The sequence below is a fragment of the Hyperolius riggenbachi genome, chromosome 8 (genome assembly GCF_040937935.1).
Source record: "Hyperolius riggenbachi isolate aHypRig1 chromosome 8, aHypRig1.pri, whole genome shotgun sequence".
Taxonomy (NCBI): Eukaryota; Metazoa; Chordata; class Amphibia; order Anura; family Hyperoliidae; genus Hyperolius; species Hyperolius riggenbachi.
This window is the reverse complement of record NC_090653.1, coordinates 129,347,541-129,368,390: the sequence shown is the minus strand read 5'-3', so window position 1 is coordinate 129,368,390 and position 20,850 is coordinate 129,347,541. Positions and strand designations below refer to the sequence as shown.

At 44.1% G+C, this 20,850-nt stretch overlaps 1 protein-coding gene across 2 annotated transcripts in view; it reads right to left on the bottom strand.

Annotated features, from left to right (window-relative positions):
- The window catches only part of LOC137529105 (A-kinase anchor protein 17B-like), a 221,502-nt gene that overhangs the window by 112,551 nt on the left and 88,101 nt on the right, over positions 1-20,850 (bottom strand). Inside the window, exon 1 of one of the 2 annotated variants that reach the window (XM_068251080.1) lies at positions 851-913. The exons of the other annotated variant lie outside the window; for it this stretch is intronic. The gene's annotated coding sequence lies outside the window, so the exon portion shown is untranslated. Of the gene's footprint in view, positions 1-850; positions 914-20,850 lie in introns of those variants that run through there. 2 annotated transcript variants of the gene reach the window in all.

The window sequence follows — 20,850 nt, the reverse complement described above, 5'->3', positions numbered from 1 at the left end:
AGACTTGAGACTGGGGCGGAGGTTCACCTTCCAGCAGGACAACGACCCTAAACATAAAGCCAGGGCAACAATGGAATGGTTTAAAACAAAACATATCCATGTGTTAGAATGGCCCAGTCAAAGTCCAGATCTAAATCCAATCGTGAATCTGTGGCAAGATCTGAAATCTGCTGTTCACAAACGCTGTCCATCTAATCTGTCTGAGCTGGAGCTGTTTTGCAAAGAAGAATGGGCGAGGATTTCAGTCTCTAGATGTGCAAAGCTGGTAGAGACATACCCTAAAAGACTGGCAGCTGTAATTGCAGCAAAAGGTGGTTCTACAAAGTATTGACTCGGGGCTGAATAATTACACACACCCCACTTTGCAGTTATTTATTTGTAAAAAATGTTTGGAATCATGTATGATTTTTGTTCCACTTCTTACGTGTACACAACTTTGTATTGGTCTTTCACTTGGAATTCCAATAAAATTGATTCATGTTTGTGGCAGTAATGTGACAAAATGTGAAAAACTTCAAGCGGGCCGAATACTTTTGCAAGCCACTGTAATCGGTGTGTGTACAGCCTTCTATAGTGCAGTTTACTTTCTAATGCTGGAAAAGGAAGAAACTGCTGAGTAGTTGCTGAATGTGGATGGGGCTGTTTCTGGCATTTTTGGTTCCTTAGGCAAAACACAATACTCACTGCCATCATTGATGCTAAGACACTGCTCCATCTTAACTTTATGTGTGTTCCAATATATACCAAGCTACGTATTGGTATCTTGAGGTGTTCAGACAATTAACAAAAGATATATCTGATACGATTACTTCTAATAATATCGCTATTGTTATGCTAATCAGGCACTCACTAGATGTTGATCTTGCTCAGCAGGCTACGAGAGTTCTGTGGCATAGATGGCTTAATTCTCCAGTGGTTCAACTCCTTCCAGGCTGGCAGAACACGAAAAGGTAGCCTTGGGGCCCTTTCTCTCCAACTCTGTAGCACCAAAATATGATGAATCCCAAGGCGCAATATTATACCCATTGCTGTTCACCATAAACATGCAACCACTTGGAAAAATTGTACAAAAACATGGCCTAACATATCATTGCTATGCTGTTGTAATGCTGGGGGGTCATACTTTCTGACCACCCAGCACAACAAGGCTAAGAGCTGGATAATGGAAGAGGCTACACAGGCTGCCCAGAGCAACTGCAGCTCTGGGCTTCTGATAAGACGCAATGGCAGCGCAGTGCGGGGTTGCGCTGCCCTTGCGATAGCAAACATTCAGACAGATACAAGACAGACTGGAGTGAGGTAACCAATAGCAACTGCAGCAATGGCTACCTCGCAAGGACAGGACTAGGAGGACAGAGGCTGACAGAATGCTAATCTAGTCACTGCCTCAGTGACAGCAAGCATTCACAAAGACAAGAGTGAGGTAACCAATAGCAACCACAGCAATGGCTACCTCCCAAGGACAGGACTATGCTAGTTAAGCACAGGTGATCACGCTAAGCGCAACCTACCGAAACGTACTAAAAACTGACTAGCTGAACACAGGATATCAACAGTTAGAGTACGTATACATCAGCGGCACTGATATCACTATAGCATGAATACAAAGAAAATAACAAACGCTGACTAGAATATGTATATATTGGCGAGGAACCAATATATAACATAAGCAAGGAGACTAGCTAGATCTGGACTGGAGCAATATAGCGAACTAACTAGGAAATACAAACAATACAATTCTCTGCACTAGAAGGAGTACGTATATATGTCCCAGTGGTAAATATATAATCGTAGCTCCACAAGATAACTGAACTAGAAAGTAACAATACAAGGAATATATATTTCACAGTATCACAGGACCCAGTAACAGCTTAGACAGAGCTGAAACTATGACGGGCGAGGTCTAAAAGGGGAGGCAGACTTTTATGCTGGCATCAGCCAATGGATGCAAGCATGCAAATCTCCACACAGCTGAATGGTAATAATTCAATCCTGAGCTGGCTTGGTTACCATTTGCTAGCTGAAAGACTATCTGTACCAATGCATGCAGTCCTATGCAACAACATGCATGCAGGAAATCCAGGGCTATCCGGCCACAGCTCAGTTGTAGTAAGCCATTGGTGGAATGATGACAGCATTCTGAGCTGCCCAGAACTGCAGAGCAATTGCAAATGACAATGTGACTCATTGCGAATGCACAACCGAATGCAGGCTGACAAGCCAGAACTGTCTGTTTGTGGCTCCACCGCAATGGACAGAACACGCCACAGGAGGAATCCTTACAGCTGCTATCGGATATTTATCATTCAAACCTGGCATCACAGACCCTACCCCAATATCCCCAGCCCCAAGGATGTCTGCAAACATTCCTACTAAGCATTGTGGGCCATTTTCTGTGAATTCCAGGCTTCCCGGACACAAGTACGTGCTCTATGAACACCTGCATGACTCTTGACTGGTGTCCCTTTTGACGTTCCAATGCAAGCCTATTACTGTGTTCGAGCAAAGCAGCAGGCCTATCAATAAACATTGCATACCTCTTCTGTTTGTACAAATCCTTGAATGTTTGGGTCAAACATTGATCTTAACACTAGGTGCCTTCACGCTTATCCCTGCGATTTCCGGCTGATTTGTTGCACATCTTGTCATACGTGAATATGAAAATGTATATTTCCATCAACTTGCATTGTGTGTGATTCACATCTACATATCCCCCCCCCCCCCTTAAAAAAAGCATACATGCATATTTTTCTGAAGATAATTTGAATTGAAATTTTGCGCAGAAATGCATGTCACATACGATGCTCTTTACTACTTGACTTTCATTAGATGTGCGGCGAATGTGAATGTGCAAAAACAGAAAATGCACACAAATCCTGTCATGTGTAGAGAAGGTCTAAGGCCTGGAACCCACTGCAAAACGCTATCGCTAATCGCAAGCGCTAGCATTTTGTATGAGCAGTTTGTCAGCGGTTTCATGAGCGTTTTAGGAAGGGATTTTACAAAGTGTATCAATTTGCCAGCAATTGTGTAGCGATTAGCGATTAGCATTTTAAAGTCTGATTGGTCATTTCAATTCATTTTAATTTTGTTACAGTGTGTTGTAAGCAAAATCGCTCGATGCAGGTTTTAATGAGCGATTAAGACAGCGTTTATATACTTTACATTGAAGCGCTAACGCTCCCAAAATGCTGCATGTCCTGCGTTTGCGATTTGAGGAATCGCAAACGCTCCAGTGGAAGTTGCCCCATCCATTAACATTAGCTGAGCGTTTTGGCAAAACGCTTGCATTTTGAATCGCTCCAGAAATGCTCACAAAACCGCTCATGGGTTCCAGCCCTTAGGCTTTGTTTCCACTAAGAGTGATACTGCATTATTTCATGCATACAAAACTGGATCCCAAATCTCAGCCTATTGAAATCATTAGGCTGCTTGCAAATTCGTGTGTGTTATATGCAAATTCGTGCATGGAACAGCTACAGGGAATCAGAATGCATAATCGTGCTGCACAAGTGGCGGCGTCTGTCTCAGAGACTGGAGTTTAGCTCTAGTGGAAATCCCACCTAAGGCTGTTTGAAAATAGGAGGGTGTGAAACAGGATAATAAAATTACTATCCAAATCCATTATTCCTGGAGTGAACTAGAATTATGGTTTCAACAAAAGTGTAGTTCACACAACCCAGTAATGTAGCTAATTGTGCTCCCTTTTCCTTGTTGGCAACAGTGGATTTTGTGAATGTTGCAGGATATAAGGAGTATAGTCACACATCTGCTGGAAGGCCCTATAGAGCATAATCTACTTATCAGCATAGCCTCTCCTGCAGGCAGTAGCAAGTTACCAGGACACAGCAGCACTTGTCTTGTGACTCACCTGTCTCATTTAATTGTTTAGAAATACGCCTGTTTACCACCTCACCAGCTGCCAGCTTATTCCTTTAATTGCTGACATTGTGGAATTACAGGTAGTCCCCGGTTAACAAACGAGATAGGGAATGTAGGTTCATTCTTAACCTGAACACTGTGCCATCTCTGTACCCTGTACCTCTTCTGTGCCCCCGTGTCCCCCTCTGTGTCACCTCTGCCCTCTGTACCTCCTTATACAAGTTTTTAAAAGCAATTTTTTTCTTAGATTTTCTAAAATTGATTTTCTCAAAAACTACAAGTCCAATCTGAATAAAAAAACTCTTGACTTGTTCCCATGGAAACAAAGAATTCATGCCGTTCGTATTTGCGGGTTGTTCATAAGTGGAGGACTACCTGTATACAGATTCTGTGTGTGGTTAAATGTATGGTTGCATAGTCAGACTGTATCATGTGCTGCTAAAGAGAGATTGAATTGATAAGCCACTAATCCTGTATAGTTTAGATATTTAGTAATTAGCAGTGATTTGGAAACTTGGTGTAAGGATCCCTCCTGTAGCGTATTCTGTCCGTTGCAGTGGAGCTGCAAATGGACAATTCTGGCTTATCTGCTTGCATTCGGTTGTGCATGCGCAATAAGTCTCATTGGGCTCTATTCACTAAGAGTAACTCCGCAAAATTTTACCGCTAAATTTCCGCCAGCGGTAAACTCCGCATTTTTTCCACATTCACTAATATTTTCCGCATGCGGGAAAAAAGATGCGAAAACAGCCATTATTCATGCGGTAATCATGCGGTAAAAAGGTCGCATGAAAAAGTGTTTAAAAAAAAAAGTTAAAGTCCAGCAAGCACAGCCCTTAAGCCTCCAGACTTCATTAAAGTCAATGGGATGCGGAATATATCACCTACTACTTGTAGGTGATACAAAAAAAAAAAATTGGTAAATAACCACGAAATTATGCGCCTGAACAGTTTTGAGAATTTATTTTTTTATTGCGGAAAATACCGACTTTTGCGGAAATTTTTCCGCATGAATCCCGCACTTTTACCGCATGTGGAAAAAACATGCGGAACATTTTGAGAATGTGAACTTGACGGTGTTTTGGTCGCAAACTTCCCGCATGTACTTTACCGCATGCGGGAAGTCTTTGAGAATAGAGCCCATTGTCATTTGCGATAGCTCTGCAGTTCTGGGCAGCTCAGGATGCTGTCATCATTCCACCAATTGCTTGTGGCAGCTGAGCTGCGGCCAGATAGCCCTGGATTTCCTGCATGCATGTTGTTACATAATTCTGCATGTATTTCTTATGGGAGTCCTTTGCATTCACAGCCAGCTAGCAAATGGTAATCAGGGCCGAGCCGAGGCATAGGCTGGAGAGGCTCCAGCCTCCGGGCGCAGTGTAGGAGAGGGAGCACAATTCATTCAGCTGTCATTTCTAATTGTGTATGAAGCAGAAAGAAATAAGAAAAGGAGATACATAGCAGTGACTGCAGACCAGAGAACTAGATATTAAGGTGTTGGGGAGGTTGTGGGCCCTGTGGCCCTCTTAGTCTAATAGCAATCAGTGTGTGACAGCTGGGGTGTAGGGATGGAGTTGTGCACTTTGGTGTCTCAGCCTTGGGTGCTGGAGGACCTTGTCCCTGCTCTGATGGTAATCAAGCCAACTCAGAATTGAGGGATTACCATTCAACTGTGTGGAAATGTGCATGCTTGCATCCATTGGCTGATGCCGGTTTAAAAGTCTGCCTCCCATTTTAGACCCTGCCCGTCATAGCGGTCAGTACGCTGGTCTGCTGGGCACCTTGTTACTCTGTATAATTCTGTTATTGTAGTTCAATGCGACCTTATTACTTGTGTTTTAGCTATATTTCTTGATAAATATATATGCAGACTTGCTAATATATATTTATCCATTAGTTGAGCTGTTTGTTATTTTTCTGTATTATTGTGTATTGCCTTGTTCCATGCTTGATGGATGTTCGCTGCATCCGCGGTGGGTCAGTGAAGTACATTATCCTGATAGCTTGGATTTTGCCATCACCACGTTGGTGACTGGTAGTATTCCTGCTACTTTAGTTTCTGGGAACATAACTATAGGCTGCGGTTGCTATTAGTTACGTTCTATCCTGTAGTCTTGCCTGGGTGGATGCTTGCTGGTGACTGTTGTTAACCTGCTTGCTCTGCTTCTGTGCACGTGACTGTGAGCTGTGGTTGCTACTAGTTACTCTCCAATCTATAGTCCTGTCTTGTACCTGTCTGAATGCTTGCTATCGCTAATGCAGCGCAACATCGCACTGCGCTGCCATTGTGTTTTATTTGTAGCGATATTGGAAGCCCAGAGCTGTAGTTGCTCTGGACAGCCTGTGTAGCCTCTTCCATTATTCAGCCACTAGCCTTGTTGCTGTGAATCCAGTGCATTTCCTCCCATGTGCTCATCCTGTGTCTTACTGGTGCAGTGTGGCAGAATCAGACAGACCCTGCACCGGCCTGTTCCGAGTCCCATCTTGCTTTAGTACTTGCATTACTTGTACCCAGCACTCATTGGCATCCTGATGCAAATATTCTCAGTGTTCTCCTTTCACTGCACACCGTGGGAAGGCCATGTACAAGAACCAGAGGAGGATGATGGGACGGATACCGGATGAAGTCTTGTCCATAGATTCATACAGATCTTTAGGGATGATCAATGAGATGAAAATACTTCCTGGTTGATGCAAATGTATGTATATTTTTATGCAAATATATGTAGCTTGAAGATTGACTAATCCATTTAAACCTGGGTGGGATTTTATTGGTCCATTTTCAAGCTGCATATAGTTGCATAAAAATTTGCATAAATGTGCATCAACTCGGAAGTTTTTGCATCTCATTGATCATCCCTACAGATCACAGAGAGCTGCAGTAATGTACTGAGCGCAGAATCCATTTCACTTAAAGCTCTCAATGCATCTGTATAGTGTTAAGAGCCTCCTTCAGCTTGGGCACTGAGTTGATACACTGAACAGTGGTGTTCATGTAACGTGTTTCCCAAGTTTGTAAAGCTGCAGAGCAGTTCCATTGCTGAGGTTAGCTGCTCCTCCGACATGTCCTGAAGGCTCCTCAAGAAGAGCCCTCACTGATCCCATCATTAACAAGCTTGTGCCATTTTTTTATTTTACGGTTCTCCAGTCATTGTCCTTTAAAGTTCCTCCTATCAACATAACTTTTTGCCTGTCCGGCTGCACACCTGTCTGAGTGAACAACTGGACTTTAAAAACCATTGGCAGCTCATCTGTATTCAGCTCCAAATTATAAAACTTCACGTTCACTGAAAACAATAGTGTTGCCGCTTCCTCTGGTGTCACGTGGGTTTCCAGGCTGTTGGAAAGAGGATATGTGTTGCACCAAGAAGACTGAGGCCTCTTTTCCACGGACTGTTGAACTGTGTGATCGGCAAGCAGTTACCAGGCAGCAGTAAGCAGTTATCATGCAGGAACAAGCAGTTACCAGGCAGCAGTGAGCAGTTGTGAGAGTTTAATAGGCATTTCACTGCCTTTCAACAATCCGTGGAAAAGAGGCCTTACATTTAGTCTGTTTATCTGTTTTTGGCCTCTCATTGCGTGACCCCGGCGGCGGCTAGATCGACAAGCAGTGTTTTTATCGATCGTTCTGTAAAATAGTGCATCTATATTCTGAATGTTTGTATTCATAAATATTACCAACAGCAAATACTGACAGTGCGGTATTCAGTCGGTATGAATGCAGTGTTCTTACGATAAATTTACTGAAAGTTGTATTCATGAACCTGAAAGTGGGCGTTTCTGTGCGCTAAATACCGAGCTAAATATCTCCTGCACTTGCCTGGCGGTATTGAATTATCCTCTGTCAGTATCTATTATGATACATTAATTTGTAGTCATGGTGCCGTTTGATGCATTAATTTATTAAAATAACATTTTAAACATTCTTAAATTTAAATTAAAAGGGCATAATTTCATTATTTTTTTAATGTATTTTATTATTGTATTTATATTTATTATATTTGTATTTATTTAATAACCTTTATTTTATTTTGATTTTTATTAATTTAAATGTTTTAATTTAAATTTAAATTACATTTAAATTCATGTCAAAGGCAGTAACACACCCCTAGTGGCACCAAAAGGCTAACCATGTGATTTCTTAGGGCAGCCTCTGTAGCCCACAATGCACCTTCCTTACCCATAATACACTTTGAAAATGGATTTTATTATATAAAAGATCGCTAGTCTCGATATTTACCGACAGCTTATCGCATTGTTACCACATCATTACCGAACACTAGCGATCTTTTAACGAACAACTGCCGACAACGAAAAAAAAATTGCTGAGTACTACTTAGGACTCTGTAAATTTCGAATGTGGTAAATTACCGACAAGCAAATTTTTAACGCAAGCACTTTGAGTGAATAGAGGCCATTGTGACCCTGCAGTAGTACAGTGCCTAACCAATTTGTACACACTCTTCTAATGAGATAAGTCTTTGGAAAAGGCAAGATCACAGACCAATTTTACCCCATTCCATGTAGTATGAGAGCCATACCTACACAGTCTATTCTATGGAGCAGCACTCCCCATCAGATAAAATCTTTGCAAGATGCTGCACACAAAGATGCCTGTACACACTCAAAAGATTACCGTATTTGCAAAAGATCTGTTCCTGCAAAATATCCATTCCTGCAAAATGCATGCATAGTCTATGAGACCTGCAGATCATCATACACACCTTGTTTAAAGGGACTCCGAGCTCAGACTAAAAATAAAATTTGAACTTACCCGGGGCTTTCTCCATCCCAGCCCTGTTCGGGACGTCCCACGCCGGCCTCCTGGCTCTTCTTCCGGCGGCTGTCCGCATAGCGCGTACAGGCCGGTCCCCCGGGCGACACTGGCTAGTGTCGGGCTTTCTCCTTCCTTATACGTCACGAATGACGTCACACGCCGGCCGCCGCGCGTCATGACGGCGGCCGGCGTGACAGCACGGCGCATGCGCGGTTTAATCGCACATGCGCCGTGCTGTCAGCCGGCCACCGTCATGACGCGCGGCGGCCGGCGTGTGACGTATAAGGAAGGAGAAGGCCCGACACTCGCCAGTGTCGCCCGGGGGACTGGCCTGTCCGCGCTATGCGGACAGCCGCCGGGAGAAGAGCCAGGAGGCCGGCGTGGGACGTCCCGACCAGGGCAGGGATGGAGAAAGCCCCAGGTAAGTTCAAATTTTATTTTTAGTCTGAGCTCGGAGTCCCTTTAACAGACTTCATCTGCATATCTGGCATTCATCTGCAGATCTGAAAATCCATCCTGGTGGATCTGATCTGCAGATGATTGTCTGTTAAACAAGGTGTGTATGATGATCTGCAGATCTCATAGACTATGAATACATTTTTCAGGAATGGAGCTTTTGCAGGAACAGATCTTTTGCAGATACTGATCTTTTGAGTGTGTACGGGCATCTTTGTGTGCAGCATCTTGCAAAGATTTTATCTGATGCGGAGTGCAGCTCCATAGAATAGACTGTGTAGAGTATGGCTCTCATACTACATGGAATGGGGTAAAATTGGTCTGATCTTTCATTTTCCAAAGACTTTTATCTCAAGTGTGTATGAAGGATAAGTTACTCAGCACAGCAGCACTCAAGAGATGCTATAACTGACAGTTCTTCTCACAGTACTAGGTGCAGTGTTCAGCTAGCAAACAAGCTGGAGTAATACCAGTTCCTTGCTGTGACATAACTAAGTACACATAGTTTTATCCTATGTAAATGTATTACAGTTCTGGCCACAATGCACCCTATGGTATAAATCACTGTTGTAAGTAGGTAAAATAGACCCAACTACCAGATATTTACCTGAAGTATACACTTCTCTACCTTACCTTCAATCAATCAATCAATCAATCAATCTTTCTCCCAAGTTTTATCCTAGGTGATATTTTCACACCTTATTATTAACATTCCTTTTAAGCCACCAGCAAGCAATACAATAGAATCATTTTGATAGTACTTTTCACATACTTTTGGTACTTTTTCAGTTGCAGAGTGCTGAAACGTTAAAGAGGAACTCCAGCCTAAACAAACATACTGTCATTAAGTTACATTAGTTATGTTAATTAAAATAGATAGGTAATATAATCTCTTACCCACCCTGTTTTAAAAGAACAGGCAAATGTTTGATTTCATGATGGCAGCTACCTTTTTGGATGAAAGGAGGTGACAGGGAGCATAAGACACAATTCCAACTGTCCTGTGTACACCCCTCCCAGTTGCTAGGCAATGTGAACAACAACATAGGAAATCCGATCATGCTCTGCACAGCATCAGGGAAAAAAAGCCCATGCTTTTTTCTTTGATGGGTGGAGCTTAGATAAAAATGCAGCTAAAATGATGATTTGGTAAGAAAAACAAAGTTCTGATGCTGTGAAACTGTTAAAGAAACACCAAGCCTTTTCAGTTCTGCTGAGCAGATTTTTAGTCCGGAGCTTCACTTTAATTTAAACAGTAGATAAAAAAATGATCTCCTTGGAGATAACTTTGGAGAAAAAAGTGAATTGAATAAGGGCCCTGTCTCTGTCTCCTGTCTCAAAGGACAACGTAACATGGAGTGAAAAATAACTCCTTCCAACCCCCTTTAAAAAAAAAAAATCCAGGCGGGAATATATCGCGTTCAGTATTTTAGACTTCTGTGTGCTAATTCATAAAAATGTCTACACTTGCGATAGAAGTTCGGTATTTTCTAGAACTAAGGCTGGCGGTAACATGAGAAGCTGCCTGAGTTGATACATTTTCTCATGCAGAGACAGCGTTACAATAAAAGAGGCATCTCCAACTTCCCTTTAGATGTGCATTTTTTTTTTAAACTGCCCCTGTTTGCCCTGAATTTGCTCTGAATCTGTCTATTAGTCTTTCTAAACAATCTATTTAATTACCACAGCTTAGAAGAACTTCAAGAAATGTTACACATGCAGCCTTTGTGATGTAAAAAAATATGAGAACAGGTACCCAAGAGGTTAAAAAACAGAGCCTGGGAGCCTGGGGTATTCTGGAAAGCGTTTTTTGTTCTGCTCTCACTGCTGCTGCCAGAGAGATCTGTCTCCATTAAGTTTGCTCTTATCAGCATGCTTATCACCTCTTCCAAGCAAGCGGTATTCTCTGTCCCAATACGGCCTGCTCTAATCTTTATGAATTGACATTTAAGGTAGCCATACACTGGTCGATTTGCCATCAGATTCGACCAACAGATAAATCCCTCTCTTATTGAATCTGATCAGAGAGGGATCGTATGGCTACCTTTACTGCAAACAGATTGTGAACCAATTTCAGCCTGAAACCGTTCACAATCTGTGGTGGTGGTGCCGCTCCCCCCCCCCGCTCCCTCTACTGTTTAAACTTCCTGCCGGGCAGGAGAGAGAGAAGCATGCCGGACCCGGAGACCAGAACGGAGACGGAGCAGCGGTGACCGGGGGCAGTCGCGCCGTCGGAGCAGGTAATGTATTGCCGCTCTATTGCGTCGGTCACTCGAACACCGATAGGGACGCGCTCCCTACCTGTGGGCGATCGACGGTAATTTTCCGCACTGATCGATCGGACGAAATAGATCGAAATTTAGCGCGTAGCGGGAACGATGTGACAGCAGATTCGATCCCAGTGATCGAATCTGCTGTCGATCGGCGGGAAATCGGCCTAGTGTATGGCCAGCTTTAGTGATGTGTTGAGATAATCACCGCACAAGGCGCTCACTGCTCGGTAATTGTAGCTTTTCATGTGGTAACAGCTGTTATGAATTGACATTTTGGTAAGTGCTCGGTAAAGTCAGCCGTTTTCAACATTACCGCATGCGGGAATGTTTTATAAATGATAGCCTATATCTGCCTGTGGTGGTATCTAGGTACTAGTCTTCTTTAGGGGACCCAGCAGGAAACATCCACTAATGTGATTTGGTGGAGGGCACCCTCACGAATTGCTAGGTTTCCAATAGGTTTAAGTAAACTATGCCCACGCTATTTGGCCAATCACAATGCTTTGTGCTGTAAGAGGGTTGTGATTGGAGAACTGCTCCCTATGCTGTTTCCTGCTGGGTACCCTAAACTAGACTAATGCATCTCTACTTCGGAGTGCTGGAGTCACTGCAATGGACTCCCAGAGCGGTACAGTACATCTGTAACATATGGGTACATTACCACTCTGGCAAGAGTGAACTGAGATTACACTTCAGTATACAGCGTTATATATTGTGTGTTTACTCTAACTTCCCTAGCTTCAGATACATGAGAATCTATAACACAATTATTGTGAAATTCAGTGTTGTGAAATATGAGCCTACTTCTCTCACGTGAATGGTTAAAGATAATGACACTGGTAGATTATTTTTGGCACTCTAGCTTTGTTTTCACATTGACTTTAGTGTAATCCCAGAGATGTAAGTCTCCAGACACCAGCGCTGTCTCAAGGCTCATTGTCATGACATTTAACATCTGAACAGGTGTGGAAAGTATTTGGATGTGATTGGTGTTACAGATTGTGTAACTAAATACCACAACTTTTATTCTTATTCACAAACAAATCATAAAACTGCTTAAATGGTTTCAGATATTTTGTATTCAGGGTGTAACATATTTTGGGCCTGATGCAATGCAAGGTGATAAGTAGCTTGCACATGAAGGTACTTATCACCTGGCCACCGCACAAGGATTGCAGACAAACTGTAACGATTGGTGTCAGCAACACATATTTTTCTGATTATTGGTGAACTGCAGTATCACCAATAATACAAATACTATACCTGATTATGTGGTGATCTGCAGAATCACCAATAATGCTAGTATAGCTAGACAGGAGACAACCAATGTGGGATTGTGTTTTGGTGCAACAGTAATGAGAAGAGGAGATCTCCCAAGGAGCGAGAGATTCAGACAATACTGCAGTCAAGGATCCCCTGAGGAGCAGGGGATTTCAGACTGTACTGCAGCCAGTGGACACCTGAGGAGCAGGGACCACTGACTGTGCTGTAAGGATGATCACCTGAGGAGCAGGTGATTAAGACCACACCACAGCCAGGGATCTCCTGAGGAGCAGGAGATTCAGACTGTACTGTAGCCAGTGGACACTTAAGGAGCAAGCGTTACAGACAGTGCTGCAAGGGCTGATCACCTAAGGAGTAGGTGACATCTCTTAGATATTCCTCACTAATGGCCAGGCTCACTAGTGAGGACAGGAAGGTCAGACAAGCAGGGTAGGCAACGTACGGACAGATAAAATACAAAGTAGGAAGGCTGATTTGACGTTAAGGTTCAGGCAGAGTCGGCAACAGTAATCAGATAGGCAGAGGTACCGAATCAGCAAACAGGAGAGTAGTCAAGGAAGCAGAAGGTCATAACAGATAAACAATAGCAATGTAGCAATATCCTAGTCTAGGGGTAAAGTCCTTGGTTTCAAAACCTGGGATCTAGACTAAAAAATTAGTACACAGATATCACAATGCAATTAGTACTTTAAAGAGAACCTGTACTGAGTAAAAATATTTAAAATAAACACATGAGGTAACTTCAAATGAACATTACAGAGTTACCTTGCCATTAGTTCCTATCAGAAGCTCACCATTTTCTTCTGACAATAATCCCATCCAGTTCTGACAATATTTTGTCAGATCTGAAATATATCAGTTGCTGTCAGTAAAATATCAGTTGCTGTCAGTTATAGCTGAGAGGAAAACGGATGTACCAGGTAATGTTCATGTTTCCCTATGGCTCAAGTGGGCGATGTTACAGTTTAACTGTGTGCTGACCAGAAAGCTGTTATGGGGTAATGGCTAATTTCAAAATGGAGGACGGAAAATTCCCTTGATCATAGTGAACAAATAGGACGCGGGACAGGAGAAAGACACTGAGGAGTAGACTACATGGAAGGTAAGTATGACTTGTGTATGCTTATTTTGACTTTTATTTTCAGTACAGGTTTTCTTTAAGCTATCAATGGAAACTGGCTAAGTGTGAATTCCCAGCTGCAGCTGGTTCTAACACACTGTAGGATCTGACTAAGGTCTGAGCGCTAGTACGTTAGCGTTTGCAACAGCAGACAACCAGCAACTGAAAAGCTAGTCCTATATATACTCAGTTGTCATGAAGGAGTCCGCACACAGACTTATCGGAGCAATCCACGTAAATTTTATTGTCCCATTTATCTACTATATATACTCAGAGCGCTCCACAGTGCTGCCCCAGTCACTCAGCCAATCCGGAGCACTACTGGAGTCAGCTGACCGGCTGATCAGCTGACTCCTCTTTTACTTGCATAAAGGTCCTGTCGCCTGGCGTGCTTGTAGCTCTCAATCTATGTGCACTAGAAGGACCAGGCAAAGCAGCAGCATGTAGCTGCGCGGCAGAGGCCGCCAGCTGATACGCAGAGATAGCCGCCATGCGGGGTTATCTCTGCTATCCTTTACACAAATCTTATTGCTTGTGCGATGGCCGATCGTTAGGGAGCATTACTCAGGCGAAAAGGGCACAAGGTTTTGCGCTGTGGTGCTGTCCTTTAGCATGTGGCATTGTTGTACCGCTCACCCAGGAAATGTGTGCTCACCTGACAAACATCCGCTGCCTCGTGTCACAACTCCCATCCCTGTGATTGACTTTGAACCCTGGCAAAGTATCTTTTAAGCTCCCACTGGGGCTCCCCATTGGTCCAGACATTGGACCAATGGGGAGCCCCTGTGGGAGCTTCAAATATGCTTTGCTGGGGCTGGTGGTTTGCCGTGGGGGTTCGGTGCTCTGCGGAGTGACCGGTGGGGAGCTCTGGGGGGGGGGGGGTCTCCTTAGTAAAGGAGACTCCCTGATACAGCGGAGGAAGACGTGCATTAGCATGTTTAGACTTGGTTTTTGCAGGTCTAAACTAATGCTCATGTCCCAGAAGCATGAAACTGCAATAGGATAGGATGTAAAGAACTTGCTGGGTGATAAGATCGCCCAAATTAGTTTAACACGCTGCCTAGGGCTAAGTGCAATTGTATCAGGCATTGTTATTGGCGCCCGATTATCGGACTTAAAGGGAAAGTCCAAGCAAAATTAAAAAATGAGTTTCACTTACCTGGGGCTTCTACCAACAACAAACAACAACAACAAATAACATTTGTAAAGCGCTTTTCTCCCATGGGACTCAAAGCGCATAAGCATGGCTCCGACCATCATGGTACAGAGGAAGAATTTTATAAGTCTGGAAATGCCAGGCTAAACAGGTGGCTTTTCAGTCTGGATTTGAATAGCTCCAGGGATGGTGCTGTCTTTACTGGGTGTGGCAGGGAGTTCCAAAGAGTAGGGGCAGCATGACAGAAGGCTCTATCTCCAGATTTTTTGAGGTGCACTCTGGGAGTGACCAAGTTTATAGAACTTGCTGATCTGAGGTTGTGAGAGGTGTGGTGCAGCTTCAGCAGGTCCTTCATGTATCCAGGGCCCAGATTGTGCAGGGATTTGAATGTCAGCAGTCCAATCTTGAAGAGTATTCTCCATTCTACTGGTAGCCAGTGCAGTGAGCGAAGGATCGGTGTAATGTAACAGTGGCGAAGCTGGTTTGTTAGCAATCTGGCAGCAGCATTCTGCACTAATTGCAGGGGACGCAGGTCCTTTTTGGGGAGGCCAGCATAAAGGGCATTGCAGTAGTCCAGCCGTGATGTGATGAAGGCGTGGACTAGGGTTGGAAGATCCTCTGGGGTAAATCAGATGTTTAATCTTTGCAATGTTATTCAGATGAAAGAAGGAAGATTTAACTAGAGATGAAATTTGGTTTCTGAAACTCAATTCCCCATCAATTAGTACTCCAAGGCTGTGCACAAGGTTGGAGCTGTTTATGTCTGAATTCCCAATCCTGAATGGTGTTGCTTTACGGTAGAGCTGTTTTGATGGCGAGTGCTGGCTTTGGACAAACAGGACCTCAGTTTTGTCAGCATTCAGTTTCAACCAGTTATTCATCCATGCCTGTAGCTCAGCTAAGTAAGAGTTTATTTTTGGGGTAGGGTCTGTTCCACCAGGTTTGAAGGACAGGTATAGCTGTGTGTCATCGGCGTAGCAGTGGTACGTCAGGCCATGGCGTAGGATAAGTGTACCAAGTGACAACATGTAGATTGCAAACAGCAGAGGGGATAGGATTGATCCTTGTGGCACTCCGAATTGTAGAGGTGCAGGTTTGGACATTATAGGACCTAGGGATACTCTCTGTGTTCTGTCAGTCAGGAATGATCTGAACCACTTGAGGACTGATCCACTGATGCCACAGTACTCCTGCAGTCTGTTAAGCAGGATTTCATGGTCAACTGTATCAAAAGCCGCTGAGAGATCCAACAGGATTAGGATGGAGCATTTCCCTCTGTCCCTTGCCATGAGCAGGTCGTTGCAGACTTGGATGAGGGCTGTTTCTCAGCTGTGGTGTTTCTTAAAGCCAGATTGTAGAGGGTCCAGGATGTTGTTTACTGACAGCCTGGTTTCAAGTTGCCGATAGACAGCCTTTTCAATAACTTTACCTAAGAAGGGGAGGTTGGAGACAGGTCTGTAGCTGCTCATAGCATCTGAATCCATGGAAGGTTTTTTAAGAAGGGGCTTGATGAGTCCTTTTAGAGAGGTAGGAAACCTCCCTGCTTGCAGAGAGCAATTTACCATTTTGTGAAATGCTGGACCAAGCAGGTCAGGGCATTTCAGCATATGTTTAGTTGGTCCAGGTCGCAGGTTGTCTGGCGGAGGCGACGGAGGATGTCTGAGATCTCTTCCTCACTAATACTTTTGAAGTCAGTCCAGGGTGTTAGGTTGTTTTTGCCAATATTTCCAGGAGTTGAATAAGTCTTAGGTGCTGTGGACTGAATGAGACACCGAATAGAGGATACTTTGTCAGCAAAGTAGCAAGCAAATTTTTCGCATAGCTCCTTTGAGGGAGTTATAGTAGGTTTTAGACAGGATGGGTTACATAGTCTATCAACTGTGCAAAATAGTTGGGCTGGCCTGTTGGCGGCCTTTGCGATCTCCTGTGATAGGTAGGAGGATTTTTTCTTGGTGATCGCATCTTGGTAGCTTTCCAGGTGAGAGACAAGGGTGTGTTTATCATTTGAATTCTGAGTTTTTCGCCACTTCTCTTCTAGTCTGCGCGCTTCTTTCTTTAGGTCCTTTAGTGAGCTGTCAAACCACCGTGCATGGTGAAGTGGTGTAGACCGTTTAATGCGAACTGGAGCAAGGGCGTCATAGGCAGATGACACTGCATGGTTGTACATCAGGACCATGGAGTCTGGGTCTGCGCAATGATTGGTTAATGCGTCAAAGTTGAGGGTATTCTGAACGTGCTGGGGTGAGACATCTTTCAGAGAACGGTATTTTATGAGTTCTTTCCCTCTGCGTTTTATCGCCCCATACCAGCCCCATGCAGGCATCCTGTGCCCTCTTAGTCACTCACTGCTGCTCCAGTCCCCCGCTGGCAGCTTGCTGACCTCGGAGGTCGGCGGGCCGCATTGCGTACATTTTTACGCATTCCCGCTAGCGCAGGAACATTAACACATACATTTTTACGCATTACTGGTTCAATGCTTAAAAATGTACGCATTAAACCAGTACCGCGTAAAATGTATGTGTTAATGTTCCTGCACTAGCAGGAATGCGTAAAAATGTACACAATGCGGCCCGCCGACCTCCGAGGTCGGCAAGCTGCCAGCGGGGGACTGGAGCAGCAGTGAGTGACTACGAGGGCACAGGATGGCTGCATGGGGCTGGTAGAAGCCCCAGGTAAGTGAAACTCATTTTTTTTATTTTGCTTGAACCTTCCCTTTAAGCTTACATAGTGACAGAAAACAATCAGCATGTTCATTGGTGTTTTAAGGGGGTAGCGCAGAGAGTGGCCCGCCCTGAGTGTTAACTCAGTCCCTGTGCAGCTGCAGTTTCCCAGACTGAGGCAGCCGTGCAGAGTATAGCGCACAGCTGATAGACATGCCTCTATCCCACCTGCTCCCCGGAGTCCTGCACTGTCAAACTTCTCCCCCTAGTGCTGGCATCACTTCCTGCACTTGTGTAATCACATGATGCAGGAAGAGGAGCCAGGCAGTCTTACATTGGTGGATTCCAACGGCGGAGCAGGTAAGATAACAGCATGTCTAACAGCTGTGCTATACTCTGCATGCGGCTATCTATACTGGGGGCAACTATTTCAGGCTACCTATACTGAAGGAAACTATACAAAGCTACCTATACTAGGGCATCAATAGCTGTACCTATACTGGGGGCAACTATAGGATGCTACCTATACTGGGAGCAACTGTACTAGGCTACCTATATTGGGGCACCTATAGCTGGCTACCTATACTGGGGACAACTATACTTTGCTAACCTATACTGGAACTATACCTGGCTAACCTATACTGGGGGCATCCACACCTGGCTACCTATACTGGGGGCAACTAGGTTATCTATACTGAGGTTACCTATACCTGGCTAACCTATGCTGTTGGAACAGCTGGCCCCTCCCCCCTAGTAGAACGGGCAGTGGCCGCAGCTACTGGAGAGGCTGGAGCCTCGATAACGTCTGTTAGAGTGTTCTGTCACCCCTTCCATTGGCACACACGGGGAGGCTTGCCCCCCCCATGCACACACCTTACAACGCTAATGTCACTGGCTAATCACCAAGAGTCATCATCACCTTCTTAAAATTACCATATGTCTGGCTGCAACAAGCATGTTTTACTTTGATTCACAAAAGCCACAAGAGATCACAAGAATAAAAGACAGACACATATTGCTTTCAAATTATAGTTCATTGTAGTCTTATTTTGTGCAATTATCCTTCAAAGCTCTTAAAAGACTGAGTCACAATTCAAAGAAGGAGCATTAGAACAATATACATAATTGTGAACATGATCTTTTTTACCCAATTGCAAAGAATAATAATTGATATCAGAGGTGTGCCAGACAATTGTAATACAACCATGTAACTAGGGAGGTAAATAATAACATAAGATAATCGATTACATGGTATGAATCAGGTTCGAATATAAAATAATTTTTGGAATGCCAATGCTTCATAGCTCCAAGCGTTACTTTGCTTCCCTCTACAAATCTTGGCAAGACTCATACTGGAAAGCAAAGGATTAACAAGATTAACAGTAGAAAATAAAATGAATTGCTAAGGTTGGTGTAGACATTGGACACAGGTAATATACAACAGCTATCCTGCTTTATAGGTTACCGATGATGTGATTCTTATGAGATGACCGATACAAAATTAAAGTAGGGTATGCTACCGTGTTTGCCCCAAAATAAGACGGTGTCTTATACAGTGATGTGAAAAACTATTTGCCCCCTTCCTGATTTCTTATTCTTTTGCATGTTTGTCACACTTAAATGTTTCTGCTCATCAAAAACCGTTAACTATTAGTCAATGATAACATATTGAACACAAAATGCAGTTTTAAATGATGGTTTTTTATTATTTTGTGAGAAAAAAAAACTCCAAATGTACAGGGAGGACTGGGACCTTTTGGCCTGGGGGGAAACATAGACTAGAGGCCCGTTATCATGGCAGCCTCAGCCCAAATTATGTCACACATTCACCCCATGTGTATATGCCAGTAATCACGTGGAGTGCCAATGCGGAAATACAGCAAGGACACTCTGTGAACAGTGTGACAGGTAAAGTACAGGCATCAGGGGGGCACAATACATTTTGAGGGACAACGGCCGGGGTTTCCGTCTTGTCTATAATTCGTGTGTAACGATCGGTGGGCGCAGAGAGTATCTGATTACCGGTGATCTGCAGTATCACCGGAAATACAGATATACACCAGATTATAAGTGATCTGCAGTCTCACCGATAATCCGATATACAAACTAACCTCTGTTCACCTGAGTAGAGTGTAGTGTTTGGTGTAACAGTATCACTTTGAGGACTAGGCCTCAGTGCAGCAAGGAGTACTACACAGATTCCTTCCGCAGACCTGAGCTCTCCAAGACGGGAGGAGTCAGACTGACAGTAGGAAGGATGTCTGAAAGTGACCCTCAGGAGAAGGGTCGCTAAGAGAGCGAGGAACCGCCTCCAACGGTAAGGTCGGTTCTCGAGGTCGGACAAGCCAGGTCGTATACACACGGACAGATAAAGTACAAGATCAGGAGTCAAAAGGCGGAGTCTAGGTACAGGCAGGGTTCGGCAACGGGGTATCAGATATATCGAGGTACAGAATCAGGAGGCTGAGGCAGAGTCTAGAAACGAGCCGGAGATCGGCAACAGAGTATCAGAATTATCGAGGTACAAGATCAGAGTTCAGAAGGGTAGTCAAGGCAGGCAAAAGTCATAACAGATAATCACAATCAAACTAGTACTTTAGCTATCAACAGAATCTAGCTAAGTGTAGGATTACAGCTCCAGCTGGTCCCGGCACACTTGCGGATCTGACTACGGATCTGGGTGCTCCCACATATGTGATTGCACGCCAGACAAAGAGCAAGTGAACAACCAGCAGTATATATACTCTAGGACCTTTCCAGGACCTCCCTAATTGCTGGTCCAATGGGAGCAGTGGAATTTGTCAGCTGACCCAGCTGGTCAGCCGACTCCCTTCTAACTGCTATTTAAACTCTGCCTCTGTGCACGCGTGCGTGTAAGTCTGAATCTTGGTGGACTATCAGTCCCAGCCACACCAGTACTGTCTTGCAATGTATCCAGTGAACTGAGTGCGGGAGCCGCCTTATACTTGGTTTACATTGCAACCAGGCAGCATGGTGGCGTAGTGGTGTGCTCTCGCGTGTGCCCCGGTTTGAATCATCTGCATGGAGTTTGTATATTCTCCTCGTGTCTGTGTGGGTTTCCTCTGGGCACTCCAGTTTCCCCCCTCATCCCAAAAATATACAGATAAGTTAATTAGCTTCCTCCTAAATTGGCCCTAGACTACGATACATACACTACACGATATACACAGACATACACTATGACTATGGTAGGGTTAGATTGTGAGCTCCTCTGAGGAACA